Here is an 18,135-nt window from a genome sequence, read left to right on the forward strand (position 1 = left end):
AGAAAAGGCTGACAGACAGGATGCATTTCCTTGAGACTACCAGCTGTACCCTGTTCACTGAGAGGGTAACACAGAGTGGGGTCAGTTCGTGTTTGGGAAAGAGTCAGACCAAGGAATGGAAGGCCTTTTCTCTCCCCCTAGAGCGACACTAAGAGGGTTCAATCTGTAGTGTTCCCTCACTCCAGCTTCCTATCTCTGAGAAGTCATCATGAGGGCTTGCACAAGAACTCCAGGAAGAACACCCAGGCTGGGAAAGGCATGGCCCTGGGTACTATGGGTAGTTGAGATGTGACATATGACATGTGAATGGGCACATGATACATACAATCTGCTTCCTTGGAACCTCATAGTGTCTGGTATGAGGAGGCTGGAAGAGAGGAGCTGAAAGTTTGTGGGGAAGAGGAAGAAGGCACAGTGATTGGGTCTGGGAGTAGATGAGAAGATGCTGTCCATCCCAGAGAACAAGGATACTAATCCGGACTCTGTGGGGCCAGGGCAGTGTGCATTCCTGGAGAGCTTGTCATAGCTGAAGTTTGAGCTTCCCTGGGGGAACTTTCACAGGTGGTAGGATCTGAACTCTTTTGGGGAAGGTGTGTCTGAGACAAATGGTTGAGAGGAGCAGTTGGGGGAACCCAAGAGAAAGAGTGGGTGCTGAGAAACACTTCTTCCTTTCACAACATGGCAACCCTCATGTTTTTCCCAAAACATTGGTCATTATTTCTTCTAACCTCTCTATTTCTTTACTTACATAAGGCTTGAATAGTATCGACTGTGTTCCTTCTGAAGGTTGGGGTGGTCAGGCCACCAGTCCTCTGATACATGTGACAAGTATCCAGATAGATTTCCCCTTCAGCTTTTCCAGTTCCCTAACTCAACCCTGCATCTCTAACCAGCACTTGGATAAACTTAGAACATCCCGTGCTTTTCTCCAGTCATGCTTGTCTTTTCTTTTTATGGCTTGGAGACACCCTTTGTTTTTAAGTAACTTCCTTTAAAGTGTGAAGATCAGTAGCGCATTTAGTATTTAATGCACTTAGTTACAGACTCCAAGTGGACTCTTGTAATAGGCAGGCAGACAGGCACTCCTTTTGGAGATGTGTAAGTAAAGCTACCTTTTTTCCTTCAGCTGCCAAATTATCAGTGGTACCAAACATTGTTGGGCCCATGTTATTTAGAGAGAAGCATAAGTTGAAGCAGAAGACAGTTTCTAGCCTTCATTCTCTTTCATTCTCATTTCGTGCCTTTTGAACTGTCATATGCCTGTTCTAAGTCTTAGCTCCTCCATTCTAAGTGGGATGACAGGTCATCCCTGCTACACTCATTTATATCTGGTTTGTAGAGCAATGCACACTTTTGTATATACACAGTCTGAGCTAATAGCTCTGTCAGTGACTGAACCACAATTTAACCTTTGTTAAGTTCCCATGTTTGAGATGTCTGAAGTTCTCTACAACAGATGCTGAAGTCAACAGCACAGATTCCTTAGTAAGTGATGGAGTGCAGCATGGAACTCCGGACTCCTCTGAGGCTCAGTATTACTCATGAATTACACACATGCTCACCATCCTAAGGTGTATATGGACTATATTCTAAGCTACAGCCTTGCCGTTGATTACTTATGGCTTTGCCTTCAGCAGCGAGATAAGAAAAATTCAAGGATGAGCTCCAAATGTAACATTTGACAAGACCTGCAGGACCATGAGTGATTTGGCTCATGTCTGTGTACACCTTGCCTTGCTGTTGGCATTTTTGAATATGCCACACTCCTTTGCTTTTAGGCATGGCTAGTGAGTCTCCTTCTGCCTAGAACCCCCTTCCCTTTTCCATCTCAACTAGGTAGTTCTCATCCATCTTTCAGATTTCATCTCCATAGTTCATGGAGAAGATATAAACTCTTGTCAGAGTGTACTGCCTTTTTCTTTTTTTTTTTTTTTTTTTGAGACAGGGTTTCTCTGTGTAGCTTTGGAGCCTTTCCTGGAACTCACTCTGCAGCCCAGGCTGGCCTTGAACTCACAGAGATCTGCCTGCCTCTGCCTCCTGAGTGCTGGGATCAAAGGTGTGTGCCACCACCGCCCGGCTTTTGTACTTCCTCTTAAAACACCAATCCAGTATTGTTACTGTTAAGTCTCCAGCAGGCAAGAACTACTACGCATTTTGCCTGCTATATTTCTTACAACCCATAATAGGTGCTCAACAAGTATTTGTTGAATGAACGAAAGAATGGTGTTAGTATTTGAAGCTGATTTCTAATTTGTACCTACAGAGAGGGTATATCTGGACTGGATGTTATCCTGATTCCCAAAGAATAGTCTTTGCAAGGCCCATATCTCTGTGGCTAACTCTGAAAGAACTTGTTTGCTCAGTGGCTGGGGAAAGACGCTGAGGTGCTCCACTCCAGGCTTGGCCCCCAGCAGAGTCACATAGAGTGCCTAGTTCGCATTCTGGCCTATTGGTCCCTTAGGGCCTTCAGCCCCTTGGTACTCTGCACCTCCCTCTTCTCTCTCCTCACAGGCTCCTAGACCCCATGTCATTGCTCTCTTTCCCTCCGCTAGCCAACTTCCTCTCCAGCCTTGTATTTCCTGGCTGTAGGTCCTGTGGGGCATCTGCATCTCTGCAGGTGCTCTGTAGGGTGTGTGTAAGCCTCTTCTGCACTATGCATCCTGCCCTGCTCTGGGTCTTGGCTTCAACTGTTACTTTCAACTGCCACCAGAATGTTCCACCTTTAACATTCTCAGGGGTTGGTGTCCTGGTACTAGGGTACCAGAGGGAGCCATAGACCCCCCAGGACAGGATTCAGGTGCCACCTTCCTAATGGGCTCAGCCTTTAGTGTCCTGTTACCCTTCAGAGATACATAGCTGTTAGCTTTTCTAACCCACATCTCAAGCAGCGTTGACTGTACACGACCTCTCTGTGATGGCTTCACAGTTTCATTGGATTTTCTTAGTTGAGAAGAAACCAGTGGATACATTGGCAGAGGCAGCTGAGGAAAGTTGCGGACCAAAAGGCTTTCTGTGACTTCACTTGGCCCACCTGCCTGGGCAGCTCTTGACCTCAGACTGCAGGTGCCCTGAAACAGCTTCCACTTCAAGGCTATACAGGCTTCTAGTCCTCCACTGTTAGCCCAGGGCCCCTCAGTGAAGGCAATGCTGATGTCTCTGACACTACAAATATGTCATTTACCATGAACTTAACACCCCCCTCCCCAACCTTAAGCTTATCCAGCTTTCTTCTGAGTTCTGTTGCTGTTGGGAAAAGTGGGGCTCCCCTCTCTTGTTATGTCTAATACCTGGGAACTAGAGACTATCAAGGGCTGTCTTGGAGTTCCAATGCTTTATCCTGGTTGCTTTTACTCTTGGACAGGGTGGCCTTTGTTCTTTTCTCCTTCATTCATTTACCATTGACACCTGTGTACCAGGCCTTATCTAGGTGCTGGGAATACAAACGTGTCATGGAAGCAGCAATGGACTTTTGATCCTTGGAGAGATCTCTTTGTGATGGTCAGGCAAGGCAAAGGGCACAAGCTTGGAGCATGACCAGGCTGGAATGAGTGTGGGTTTGATAATGGTACCAGAAAATGGTCCAGAAAAGAAACTAAGATGCCATGGAAACTTCCAGACTGAATTCAGAGTTTGCATTTTTATCCTAGAAGACTTGGGGATACGGTGCTGTTGAAGGACTTTAAGCAGAGGAGATTTTATGATCACATTTACATTTCCTTGTTAAAACGAAGACCGTGATTCCATAAGAAGGCAGAAGTGGAGGTTGCTCTTGAGGTTCATGGAACAGGGGAGATGTCTGGGAAAGAAATACAATGAAAAAAGCCCCAGGGAGGATGAGTAATAGACCATGGAGTTAGTCATCTATTCACAGGAAAGCAGACACTGGAAGGAGACTAGGCCACGAGGCACAGTCCTGAGTTTTGGTCTTTTTGAGGTGCCTTTGACTTGTTTGCTATTAAGGGATAGAGCTTATAGGAGCCATCCAGCCTGAATACAGGGACTGGGGAAACACTTGTTTTGTGTATAATTAAGCCACAGGCCCAGATGAGCCTACAGGGTCATACACAGAAAAAAGCAGGTTCTTTGGGGATTGGGCAAAGGAGGAGGAACTCTCAGAGGAGTAAGAAAGCCAGGAAGGTAGCTGAGATACCAAGGAATTTCGTCCCAACCACATAACAGACTGCCTTTCATTTGCTCCACCCTGATTTGCCTTAGGGGGATGATGTCATGAAAAACACACCTCCTTCGCTCTGAATGTGAGAGATAGGGAGAGGCTGGCATCTTTGAAGCAGCAGGGGTTCTCTTAGCATCTGGGGACCAGAAGGCCAGTGGTGGCTCTTGCAAACCCTTGTAGATCCGGCAGCGGTGAGAAGAGCTTCTGATAGTTGGAAGCAGACATGGAGAAACCCGAGGAAGTTCAAAGCCTGGTGGCAGCATTTTTCTTTGACTGCAGGATTCAGGTTGGGGAGGGTGTAAGCCAGGGAGGTAGACAATCAAGAAAATAGAGGGGCGGAGGGGCAGGAGCAGGGGCATGGCCTGTGGTGGCATGGTAGAGATTAAGAAGTTGAGCTATGGGAAGAAAACAGGAGTTGGAAGTGTAGGGAATGAAGGCTGGCAGTAGACTGAAGGCAGAAAACAGGAGGAAATAGCTTATAGCGGGCCATATCCAGCTCAGCTCTCAAGACATGCTCCAAGGAGTCTAGCACATGGGGCTTGTGGGGCTGAGCTAGGCAGAAGGCTTTGTTTTGTTTTTGCCTGGCATAGTTTTGTTTCTTAGAGAAGCAAAAATGTAAGACTATATACCTGTAAAAAAAAAAAAAGAGTCAAAAGGAAGGAGAAGATAGAATGAGGTAGACCAGCAAAGGCCTAGAGGTCTCCAGAAGGAGCCTGCTGACCCGGCCTGATGGCCGCTTCCACCAACACTAGGCCACACAGGGGCCTTCGGAGGCCCACTTAGCAGTCTTTAGAACTATCCAAGTGTTCCAAAGGGTGCTGAGAAAAAGGGATGTGAAGAGACGATCCGAGAGAAGCTTGAAAGGGCCAATGGGGATAAAGCCTCCCCAGCAGACAGAAGCAGCCCATCTGGCCCCTGGCCAGGCAGGAGAAGGCTCAAGCCAGGAGGGCTGCCTTTAATCTCGGGATCCATAAATTGGTCACAACCGTTCCAGACAGACCCCAGTCAGAAGTCCCTTTAGGTGACTCTCCTCCTTCCCCATATAGAGGCGATCCAGTTCTGCAAAGGTGTAGGCTTAAGGTCCTGGCTGCAATAGTGAGTAGCAGGTCGGAGGAAGGGAGAGCTCGTACTTTTCAGACCCCCTTCCTGTGTGGCTTAGAAAAGCTGGCTACGTCACAAATGCTACTTGATATTGCCATGATTTCAATAGGTATTGCTCGTTTATGTGAAACAGTCTTTATGGGCACAAACCACGTCTCCTATTACTATGACCTCATGTCACTTATAAAGTCTTATGTTTAAAGTAAAAAAAAAATGAAAGTATTGATAAAAATTCCATTTTGGGATTTTATACCAGGAGTGTTTGGAGAAACTGTTTCCCCGAGTACGGTTATTAGAATGGAAGAGATGCAGAGTTAGGAGCCAGAAGGCCACAGATATTTTTTTGTAGTGTCTCTCATGGGTTGGGATTGGTGCTTGGGGTAAAGATGGTACTTGCATGAATAAAGCTGATGATCCTTGTTGAGGAGACAGCCAAAACATGTCTTAAAAATTATGATTAAGGCTGTGAAGGGAGAAAATGGTAGAAACAGTAGGGTGGAAGGTTCTGACTTTAAGTCATAGAGAGCTCTGATGAGCTGAGAGGCGGGGCAGAGTGTCGAGCAACCAAACTGGGAATAAAGGATGTGTGCGGTATGGAGTAGGTTCATTGTGGAAAAGGATTTTCTCTTAAGGCTCTCTGAGGATACTGTGGGCATCAGTGTCCACACTTGTAAAATGAGTAGTTCTACCTACCTCCCCAGGGGAACACACTGAGCTGGTGTGGGGACCACACATGTCATGATCCCGCTTTTGTCGAGCAGAGATACCCAACGCTCCCTAGTGAGGAAGAACTAAGTAATTCTCTTTTTGTGTTGTGTGTGCAGTGCGCTTGCTTGTCCTGTATCACATGATGAAACATGTCTGTCTGAGAGAGGTGAAGGTCGTGTTGAGAAGGAAAGACCTAGGAGCTGTGACTAGCAGCCCAAGGGAGAGGAGATGAGTCTGAGGTCGGGACGCAGCCAGGCTGTCTTCGAAAGTGATGATGCAATTCCAAGCTTTTGCAAAGCTGAAAATCCAGAGGTGATTTCAGTGCGGGGTGGCTGTTTTAAACTCGTGTTCCATGGAAACCATCCCTTTGGAGGCCCCTTCTGGGGAAGGTCATAGTGAATGTTAATCTTCATCCAGCCCTCAGCGAGTTGCAGAAACAAGAAGGTCAGGCATGCATCTCTCTGATTGCTCACAAATGTGGGTTTTCAGCCAGTGGCTCTTCAATAAATATTTGATGAGCTGAAGGACATTCTAGGGAGATGTCCCAGGGTGGCACAGCCTGGTGGGCCCCCTGCTGTGAAGGACACCATGGGATAAGCATCCAGAGTGAACAAGTTCTCAATGGCCTCAGATAGGTGTCATGTACACTGTAGTGCAAGTGCTAAAATAAATCCGAAACAGCTTTGCTCTGAGGGCAAGTCCCCCATCACCCACCCACAATGCCACTGGACACAGTAAGAACATCAACCAACCACTCTACATTTCATCTGGTGTTTGGATTTTTTTTTTTTTTTTTTTTTTTTTTTTTAAAGACAGGGTCTCACTATGTAGCTTTGGCTGGTCTGGAACTTGCTGTGTGGACCAGGTTGGCCTCACACAGATTCATGTGTCTCTCCTTCTGCCTCCTCCGTGCTGGGATTAAGGGCGTGCCCTGACATTGTTTGACAAGAAACCTGTATCTGCAGACTGCAATAAAGCTTGCATGGTCGGCGTCAAACCCAGTGACCCTCAGCCAGTCTCTAGAGCTTCAGAACCATGTCTTCTGTGTGATATTGTCTTGGTGACTGTCAGGAAATTTAGAGAGAAAGAAACAGCCAGTTGGTGAAGACATTGGCCATAACCGGCCATAGTCAAGTCACATCCTGCTAGACATTTCTCAGCTGTACCTAAGGGACTGAAGGAAGCAGTGGAGAGATGACCCACTTCTCTGAAGGCTTTCAGGTGAGAGGGTGAGGGGGGGTGTCATCTTTAAGGAAGGGGATGGGGAGAGAGGGGAGTCTATTTCATCCAAGAAGGGAAGAGCAAAAAGAGCAGGAATTTCCAGTTGAAATGAAGTCTGGTCGACACATGTTTGGTGACCACTTATTTATTCTTTGTGTCTTTCACATCATACATCTCGATGACATTCATTTCCCTGTCCCTTTGTATCTGCCCTCTGCCTCCCTCCCTCTGCTCTTGCAACCTCCCCTCCCCAAATAAAATTTAAGAGAAAAGAAAAGGAAAAAAAAAAGAAAGAAAAATCTCGTCACGGAAGTTGTAGTGTGACACCGTGAGTCAGGCAGTAATCCCATTAGTTCATATATCTTTACTTGCAAGTGTTCATTGCACAGAGTCATTGGTCTAGTTCAAGGCCTCTGGTTTCTGCTACACCAACAGTACTGGGCCCTCCTCTGGAATATCCTGTTGTTGTCTTGTGTTGTGGAGATCTTGCAGCTTTGTGTCTGCAGGACTGGCCCCTTCACATGCTCCAGCAGATCACAGGTGGGATGGATGTTGGGGTGGGTCAACTCATAGCTCTGGTTCTGGGCCTCAGTAGCTGTAGGGTTGGTCATCCCGCCCTCTCCCCCTACCCCATCCTCACCAGCAGAGTGAGCTCTCTAGCACTGCCCCAGCTAGTTCACCCCATGCAGGAATGAACAAGGAGCGGGGCCAGGTCTCCTGGTTTCACACTCTCAGGGTCAGCTCACCCACCCCTACACCACCAGGGCCAGCTCTACTGCGCTGCCCAGGTGAGGTGCAGGGGCCACTCTCCTGAGTGCTGCCCTGGTGAGGGGGCAGGGACAGCTCTCCCGATCTTATGAACTCAGGGCCAGCTCTCCAAACTGCCCACACCACTACATGGCACATGAGTTTGTGACACACTTTTAATAGCGTCCACGGAGGATATTATCTTAGGCTAACGGAACCTTTGGCTTTTGCCATTGTACAGGAAGGGGAGTGGAAGATGAGATGAACTATAGAGCAAGCAAAGGCCCTGAACAGAGATACAGTCTGGGTCCCTGGGGGCATCCTCCAGAGATTATGCTTCTGTGTGCTGAGAGGCTGAATGCTGGCAGTAGCAAGTAGAAGGAAGATTTGAGACACCTGAGCGACAGGTCATGAAGATGAGGGAAGCCAGGCTCACTTGAGGACAGGGAGAACAGGTACCAGGATGGTGGTGGGACTGGACAGGAAATGTGTACCAACCACTTCTGAGTTCCCTTCTCTCTCTCTCTCTCTCTCTCTCTCTCTCTCTCTCTCTCTCTCTCTCTCTCTCTCTCTCTCTCTCTCTCAGAGCCTCATTGTGTGGTGAGGTTCCAGACCCACCTGAAAGTGCTGTTCACAGGAAGCTATAGTGGAAGGATTCCCACATCTTCTGGAAGGAAGACATCAAGCTATGAAGTGGCTAGTACTTCCCAAATGAACCAATGTGCTTAACACCATCCAATCCAAAGGTCAGCAGCTTTAAAAAGAAATTTTGTGTTTGGATCGGTGTGCCGCTGTTTTGGAAGAACAGGTGACATCAGCCTAGAGTAAAGGATGGCTATGTAAAATAAGGGGACAGACACTTGTAGTTAGACTGTATAGCATGTTTTAAGTCTGAAATTATTGGAACAGAGTGAAGCTAACGGCAAGAGAACACAGTGACCACAGAAATCCCAGACAGAGGAGGAGCTTCACCTCACGTGCTGTTGGAGGCGAGGGTGTTTACAGTTGGATTTTGAGCAACAGAGATTCTTTCACTGTTTGGAGCCCAGAGACTGCCACCATTATGTGAAGGCCGGGCTGAAGGCATGATAGAGCGGAGTACCACTCACCTCCTTCCTCAAGTCTCCCTGTATTCGTGGTCCTATCTTACCATATTCAGCCACCTAGGAAGTATTACTGTTTCCGTAGCTGGTCCCCTTGTGTGTGCCAGGAGAAGTCTGCATGATGACCTCTATAGTCTTTAAAGGTGTGATGAAAAAGACAAAATTGAGTCTGTGGAGTATCACACCTTAAGCCAGGCTGGGCCACCAAATGCTATGGCTCCACCTTCAGTTTTGGTGAATGTAAGTAACCTTCCTTTCTGTGAAGGTTCTCTCCCTCCCCCCATTCCCACTCCACCAATGTGCAGCATTGGGTGTAACCTTTCATCTTTGAATGTAGCTTGCAAGTGTTTTCACCTACGGAAGGTGCCCTTTCCAGGTCAGCGAGTGAAGAGTAAACCATGTAGCCACTAGTCACTCCCCACCCCCACCCCAGTGGCTTTGCGGGTCCTGGATAAGGCCTGCCCTCACCTCTGAAAACCACCATCATAGGAATAAAACAAACGAAGTCCTTGATGTCTTCCGAACACGCCCTTTCCCTTTCTGTGACGTGGAAAGGCTGAGAACACCTCAACCTTTACGTTCTGGTTTCTTCTCGTATCACAGTTCCCTCTTCAGCTCCTTTCTCCCTCCTCTGGCATCTGCAGGCAGTCAGGTGGGGAGCAAGCTGCCCTTCAACACTCTGAAAATGTCCTCAGGTAAACAGCCAGCTCGTTGGCGTTCCAGTCCTACGTTCCACAGGATGCTAGCATGCACACGTAACTCGTCAGGCCTTTGCCATGTTGTCATACTGATGTCACGACGGCTTCTTCTCTTTGTTCCCCGGCATTGTGCTCATTTCTTCCCGAGAGAGCATCGGAGTGGGCTTTGCCCTCCATTCCAACCAGCATTCAGTACGGGACTATGGGCCCATTTTCAAGGAAGATCAAAGCCTTCTCCAGAGCTCTCCTCATCTATGCCTGAGTCCTCACCAGAGTCGCCTTCAAGCGGTCCCTTCGTGCAATGCTCTGTCCATCTCTCCAATGCTTCAAAGCTTTCCCCCTCTCTCTCATTTATCCTAAAGCCGCTCTGCGTTTTTAGATATTTGTTTGCACAGCATCCCATTTCTTGCAACCAGTTTGTTTTATTCTGCTTGGGCTGCTGAGAGAAGAATAACAGTTGTTTAAACAACAAGCATTTATTTATTTATTTCTTTTTCTTTTATGCCAGAGGCTGGCAAACGCAAGGTCAAGGGGCCGTCAGTCCTGGTATCTCGGTGTCTGGCTCCCTGGTTTTGATTTGCCTGCCTCCTTCCTGTATTCATGGTAGAGTATGAGGCCATCTCTCTCATGACTGCTTTGATAGGGTTACCAATCTCTTTGATGTGGGCAGCATCCTCACAATCAGATCACCTCCCTGAGGTGTCCCACCTTTTCTGTGCTATTGTGTTGTTGGGAATTTGGGGTCTAACATACACATTCGGAAAGTGAGTCAAGTGTTTAGTTTGTAGTGTGAAAACTCAAAAATTTGATTCTTTGACTTGTGTATTTGGAGTCTATCAATTCAGTGAAACTCTTCAAGGACTGAGGCCCTGAGCGACATCCAAAGCAAGCTCAGATAATGCTAAACTCCTACGTACTCAACTCTCAGGATTTGTACAGACGACTATGTTTACACAAGCTGTGTGTGTCTGTCTGTCTGTCGGCCTTCTCTTAGCCCCTGGCTCCAGAAATCTGCTTACACTTAGCATTTGTCAACACTCATGGGTGGTTGTTTCTATGGCTGCAGTTAGCTTAGATCGGGTACCTCTGGCTGACTCCTCAACTTAGAGTAGGTATTTAAATGTTGCTTTGAGATGTTTCCCAAACCTACATTTCTCCTGGTCTGACTAGATGGTTTGCCAACTACAGTCTTCACCACAAGCTGCATCCAAAGTGTGTGTGTGTGTGTGTGTGTATTTCTCTCCCATGGAATTTCACGGCTAGGGACTGTATTCCCGGGCTGTGGTCTCCCTCCACCACATCCACAGCATCCCATTCTTGCAGCCAGTTTGTTTTACTCTGCTTGAGCTGCTGAGAGAAGAGTAACAGAGTTGTTTAAACAACAAGCATTTATTTATTTATTTTTCTTTTATGCCAGAGGCTGGCAAACGCAAGGTCAAGGGGCCGGCAGTCCTGGTATCTCGGTGTCTGGTTTCTTGGGTTTTATTTCCCTCCTTCTTCCTGTATCCATGGTAGAGTATGAGACCGTCTCTCTCATGGCTCTTGTTTCCTGGGGATTTTGGTCCTCAAATGGGATGGGGCTCAGGGGATGATCACTGTCGCCACTTTAGGGTAGCTGCCTAGTATCCAAGGTAGTATTTGTATGGGTCCTGACTTCCTCATTAGGTGGCACTGAAGGGTGGTGAGGGCTCAAATCTATTTCTATTTTTTTTTTAAAGGAGACAAAGCAATTTTAGTTCATGTGGTTAAAAAAAAATGCACCAGCTACGGGTTTTCTTACTGAGTTAGCTTTATGCATGGGAAGGAGTTCCTAAGTGGTGTTTGGTTTACCATGGTTACTCTTGGTTTGTGTGTCTCTCTCTCTTTTAACCTGTAATTTAGTAGAAAGCAGTGTTGGTTTTACCATTTTCAATATAAGATATGATTTGAGGTCCTAATGGAAATATTTTATTGACCCAAGTTTCTGCCAGGAGACGCTAGAAGTGGCGTGGGGACAGAAGGAACACGGCACAGCTTCACAGCGTAGAAGATGGCTTCCGGGGGGTGGTGGCCCCCAGCTTGTTCTCAGGAGGCAGTGTGATGTCTGCTGTTTATGGAACAGCTCTTCTCGGGGATGTGGTGATGCACACGGGCACGTTGAGGCTGCCATGATTTCTTTGTTTCCATAGTTCCTGTTGTTGGTAAAGGAAGTGTTTATGACTGGGGTTGGGGTAGGGTGTCTCCTCACAAGTTAAATGTCTTATGATTTGGGGTCAGCCAACTGACAGAACTGGCCTCCACCTCTAGGGGGATGCTTGAGTCACCAGGCACATGTGTACCTCACAGAAGTGACTTGGGTCTCATGACCACAGGGCACGAAGAAAACCCAGGCTATTTAAAAAACATGTTTGCTTTAGAAAACACACACACACACACACACACACACACACACACACACACACACACACACACCCCAAACATGTTTGCAAAAGTACTCCTTGAAAACCTTCCCAGGGTGAGAAGAGGAGACATTGGCAGCCAAGGGAGGCAAGTCTGTTTCAGGACACTGCAGGGCTTCATTTCCAGGCTCTCCCCAACCCCTACCCCAGCCTACGGCTATTATCTGTCCGTCTTAGGAGAAGCAGCCGTGTTTATTACTCATTAATCTGTGCTCACCACTTCTCATCCTTTGAGTGATAGGAGAAACATCAACTCTGGTTTTGCATTAACTTAAAAAACCCCAATGAAAGCCTACCGGGAGCTGTCTGGAGAAGGGAGGGGTCCCCCATAAGCATGGCTGTGCAAGGCTTTCTCCGCTCTGTTGACGCTATTCACAGCCTCAAGTAGAAACAAATGGAGCAGTGGAAGGAAACGTCCTGAATTTCCAGCCACAACCTTCCATGTGGAGGGAAACAGATGAGCATCCTAACTCCAGACTTCTGACTCCAGAACGATGCTTGAGAACTCACAGCCTGGGCCTTGAAATGGTCGCTCATCCCTCTCTTTTGATTCCTTGTCAGCGTGGATTGTCTCTCACTGGCTTGCTACAGACGACCAATCAAAGAAATGAAAGTATTTGGGAGTGGAATGATGAGCCAGAGTGTGAGAAGGAGCAGAGAAATCATGTTCAGTGTCACAGATTAAGTTCTGGTTACCGCAACATGCCTGTATTTTATGACTGATCAACCTGAGTCTAAATATAAGAAATGTGCCTTATAGTGAGTAGCCTTCTTTACGGCCGGGGATATCTAGCATCAGCACTCTGGGCTTTTAAAACACATTCTACTTGACATTATGAAATGGAGAGGAGTGACTGGTACATGTGGGGTCCTTCTCTGAGGCTGATTTTCCCTGCCCGGGCCTGGAGGTGTAGGGATGTGCTTGCCACGTTTCTGTTCACCTTGGAAGTCCATGGTGCTGGACAACCAGGTATGGAGATGATTAGGTTCCTGAAAGCCTGGAACTTCACATACCTTTGCTATTTGATAGGATGTGGTCCTGCATGCTGTCTGGAAGTAGCCCCTCAGCTGGTCACGTGGGAGGAATGAACCATTTAAAGGATCATTTGGTGATGGAACTGGATACAGCCTCAAAGAGAGGCCAGGGACATGAGCAATACAATTCAGGAGGCAGGTTTGCCTGATGGTTGGATGAATCTGAGACTACAAGTCAGCCATCTGTAGGAGGGAGGCAGGAAGTAGGTTGTGTAGGGAAAGGACATAATTAGCAAGTTAGACTGGGCGCAGGGTTGGATGAAGACAGGAATCCTCAGAAGGGGGCTCCTTCAGGGAAAATGTGTGAGACCACTGTGTTGAAAGCCTGGGTTTCTTTTTATGGATCTGTGTGCCAGTCTATGCATCAAGTGGACCCCTCTGCTAATGGTCACTTCCCGTTGCCTTATTTCACAGCCTTTCCTAACATAATTTCCAAAGGGGTGGGGTGGGGGGGACGACTCGTGTTTCTAGTTAAGGCATTCAGCCAATAGGTGCTATACAATCCACCAGCCACCTGGAACAGGTCTGAAGTGGCCAATTTTGTTCCAGCTGGTTAGATGACCCTGACCCTGGGGCCTCTCACCCAGTCATGCATACAAACGAGTGAGGAAGGAGATCTCACAGGATCATCTTTAATACATATTAATTGAACGTATTAGTGGAGTCCAGTGTGATGCATGCACACAGTATACATTTCTCTGATAGTTAATGAAATTCAGCATTTTTCATATATTGACAATTTCTACTCTTTGGGAAGTAACTTCGGAGTATTTGCCCATTTTAAATTGACTTTTCTTCCACTTTTTAGAAATGTTTGAAAAGAACTTTGCTGTGCACTTCATATAGAACAAAGGCATTATGTCACAAAAAGCCACGCAGCAAACTTGCTGTGTGTTGCCACCAGTCTTACTGTGGAGTGGGCCTTTGAGTAAAGGAAAGAAAGGGGCTAGCCCAGTGTGGGTGGCTAGGTGATGGCATGGCGACCGACGTGCTAGGGCAGCACATTTGGAGGATGTCAGGTTTTCTGGACTGGAGAGGTGCTGTATGTGAAAATGATGGTGAAGCAATCTTTAGGCTTGTTCAAAAGGGCTCCTTCTGTGGGCAAAATGAGCCATAGGGAGAGAAGCAGTAGGCATCTGGTTCTTCAAAACGACAGGAGCAAGAGGCTGTCCGGAAAGCTACATACTGATCACACAGGGGACCCTAGAGACTGTTCAGAGTGCCCCAGGGGTATCTGATCAGAGAAAACATTGGCTAGAAGCCTCTTGCAGGCTCAGAACCCGAGGCCATCAGCCGAGAAGCCAGGTGCGTAGACACTTGCTTCTCCTCCTTGTTCCTCCCTCTGCTCCTTCTGACCATTCTTGGGAGGCCAGCAGCGAATCCATGTAGACAGACAGGGCAGGCAGGCAGCACAGGAACCGTTTTTTTGGCCTGCTGACTTGCAGCAGGCCCTGCCATGGGTCCCGGGTCCCGGGTGAAGGTCCAGTGGGTGGAGATTGGAATGCACTCTGTCATCAGAAACTGCATTTCACTTTTGGAGATGAGACTATTTTGTGACAAAAGGACTCCAGCACTCTGTGTTCCTTGAGAGTAACCACAAAAGGAGGACTCCAGGAACTGACTTTATGGTGATATTTTATTTGTGCTGAAATGTGATTTTATTTGTATGTTAATAAAGTTGCCTGGAGATCAGAGCTAAGAGCAAGCCATTTAGCAGAAGTCCGGCGGTGGTGGCGCACGCCCTTAATCCCGATCACATGGCAGGCAGAATCTCTGTGTGTTCAAGCTCTGTGTGTTCGAGGACACAGCCAGCATGGTGACACACGCCTTTAATCTCAGTACCAACCATAGAGACCTGGAGATCTGTATAGACAGGCAGTGATGAGGAAGTCATGTGGTTTGGTTTACAGCCAATGAGAAGGTAGAACAGAAAGGCAATAAAAAAGACAGGACACAGGAAGAAGGGCTCTCTCTCAGGGGAAGCGACGGCAGTGAGTAGTAAGATAAGGTGATCTTAGCTCTTGGCTACTGCTCGATCTCTGGGCTTTTAACTCTTTATTTGGCTCTGTGTTTCTTATTTAATAAGACCGTTTAGAATTACATCTACATTTGGCACCCACGTGGCAAGAATTCATTAAAAACCATTGGTGGTTACAGGCCTGGCTCAGTCTGCTTGGCCCCACTCGGCCAGAGTTTACAGGCCCTAGGCCTGGCCGGAGCTACTGGTCAGGCTGCATGTGGTCAGAGCTGCACTTGACTGTAGCTGCAGCTGAAGCTGCTTGCGGCTGAATCACCAACTCACGTGGTCGGAGCTTAAGGAAGCCGCAGCTCAGGCTCGAATCGGCTCAAGCGGGAGTACATGGCTGGATTTCAGCTTTTAGCCAGAACGTGTGGCTACGCTTCCTTTTCTTTCTTTCTTTCTTTCTTTCTTTCTTTCTTTCTTTCTTTCTTTCTTTCTTTCTTTCTTTCTTTCTTTCTTTCTTTCTCTCTCTCTCTCTCTCTCTCTCTCTCTCTCTCTCTCTTTCTTTCTTTCTCTTTCTCTCTCTCTCTCTTTGGATTCCCATCTTGGATGCTAGGTAGCTGTTTTGAAATTCCTTTGGATTTCTATTGTCTATGCAGACTTGGTAAGTCAATTAAGATATCAGATAATTTAAAAGGAAAAACTACTTAAAAGAGAAAATTTTTTCCACATTAAAAAAAAAATGGGTATTATCTGTACAATAGAAGAAACTTGTCTTTGTTTGATAAAACTTTAGGCAGTCTGAAAATGGAACAATTATATGAGAAGATTAATGTTGAGGGGATGTACATTACATCAATTATGCATATTATTACTTATCCTTATTTTACAATTTAAAAAGATAGTCAATTTAAGTGTCAGAATAAAAGCTTTAGAAAAACCTGTTAAAATGAATTATAGAGAAATTCAGACTCAGAAGAATTTAAGGGTGAAATTATCTCAGGATTGGATTATAAGGTTGCAGAAAGAAAGCCTGTTTTCAAACATTCAAACTTAATTTATCTTGTAACCATACAGCAGTTACCTGGTCAAGTGAATGTACAAAATAATTGGACTCCAATTGAAATGTTAGATTTAAGAAGGTTTAAGGAGGCAATAGTATCTTATGGCATGCAATCCCCATTTGTAAAGCAAATGTTAAACTCCTGGTCAGCTTGTGATAAGATTATTCCTCGGGACTGGAAAGAGCTGGTAAATGCTGTCCTAGAACCCGGGGCACAGCTGCAGTGGTGCATGTGGTTCAGAGATGAGGCTAAAACCATAGAGAGTCAGTGGAGGGCTAGAGGTGTGGAAATGTCCCAGGATCAGCTTCTTGGAGAAGGCCAATATGCTGAAATACAAAGACAATGTTTATATGATAACCAAACCCTAATTTTATGTTGAATGGCAGCCATGAATGCACGGGATAGAATTGAGGAAGTAGGAAAGAAAACTGAGTCATTCACAAAAGTTATATAGGGCCCAAAAGAATCCTTCACAGATTTCTTACAAAGATTGACTTCAGCAGTAAATAGATTGGTCCCGAATTCAGAAGCTAGCCATGTGGCTGAGTTTACAGCCAATGAGAAGGTAGAACAGAAAGGCAATAAAAAAGACAGGACACAGGAAGAAGGTCTCTCTCTCAGGGGAAGGACAGCAGCAAGTGGTAAGATAAGGAGGTCTTAATTCTTGGCTACTGCTTGATCTCTGGGCTTTTAACTCTTTTTTTGGCTCTGTTTCTTATTTAATAAGACGGTTTAGAATTACATCTACATGACTTTCCACAGGGATTATATAAAACTATCACTCAACGGATTATTGTGAAATCAAAATTACGGTTCCTCTCTGATTAAGTCCAACATTAACTTTTGTCAAATTCAATCATACGCTTTCATTAGTTCTCAGCTTAAATCCTCCAACTGTGTATGAATTTAGGAACACATCATTGTAAAGTTCACCTATGCAGAAAAAAAAAAAAACCCAAAACAAAACAAAATAAAACAACAAAAAAACCTCATTACAAAGTTTACCTATGCAGGAAAACAAAAACAAAAACAAAAAAAAACACAAAAAATCTCATTGCAAAGTTCACCCATGCAGGACCCCCTCCACCAAAAACAAAACAAAACAAAAACAGCAAAAAACCGCATTGCAGAGTTTATCTATGCAGGAAAACAAAACAAAACAAAAAAGACCTCAGTGAGAGAATAGGAAAGGGTCTTCCAGAGAGAAAACACTGAGTGTGGAGAGTCACTAACACAATGTGTTGCAAGAGTTCCCAGATGGATCATGAACTTGTGTGTGTAGCTCAGGAATAGACAGTGTACAGAGAGCTAAGCACGTAATAGCATGAAGCAGGAGCCTGACACGGAGTGCCAAGGCAAGTCATTAGCTGTTTAAAAAACAACCCAAGTTTGAATCTTCTATTAAAAAATTCAAATGAATGAATGAAACTAGACTCTAGAATAAAAATTCAAGCCAGGTGAATGGGCTTTTCCTCTTTGTTTTTAGATCAAGTAAGGAAAAGCAGTGATCTGAGACACAAAGGCCCAGGGTGTTGAGATAGAACTTCACTGAGGTATCCTTGTGCGAAATCCTGCTGAAATGAGTTTCTTGCTCATAGGGCGGACTTTGAATCTAGGCTTACTGAAATAGCAATCTGTGTCTGAAAAACGTTAAAAAATTCTTAAATGCACACAGAAGATATTAAAAAACCTGAAGGCAGATGAGAAGTAAATAGAACCAATAACCAAGAGTTGACTTTCTTTCTTTCTTTCTTTCTTTCTTTCTTTCTTTCTTTCTTTCTTTCTTTCTTTCTTTCTTTCTTTCTCTCTCTCTCTCTCTCTCTCTCTCTCTCTCTCTCTCTCTCTCTCTCTCTCTCTTCCTTTCTTTTTTGACGCAGTGTGTGTCA

General features: G+C 45.9%; 1 long non-coding RNA gene across 1 annotated transcript in view; it reads left to right on the forward strand.

Moving 5' to 3' along the window:
* The window catches only part of LOC128095012 (uncharacterized), a 99,760-nt gene that overhangs the window by 70,811 nt on the left and 10,814 nt on the right, over positions 1–18,135 (forward strand). The gene's annotated exons all lie outside the window — the stretch shown is intronic.

Source organism: Peromyscus californicus, unplaced genomic scaffold, assembly GCF_007827085.1.
Source record: "Peromyscus californicus insignis strain IS unplaced genomic scaffold, ASM782708v3 Scaffold_4__1_contigs__length_199733344, whole genome shotgun sequence".
Taxonomy (NCBI): Eukaryota; Metazoa; Chordata; class Mammalia; order Rodentia; family Cricetidae; genus Peromyscus; species Peromyscus californicus.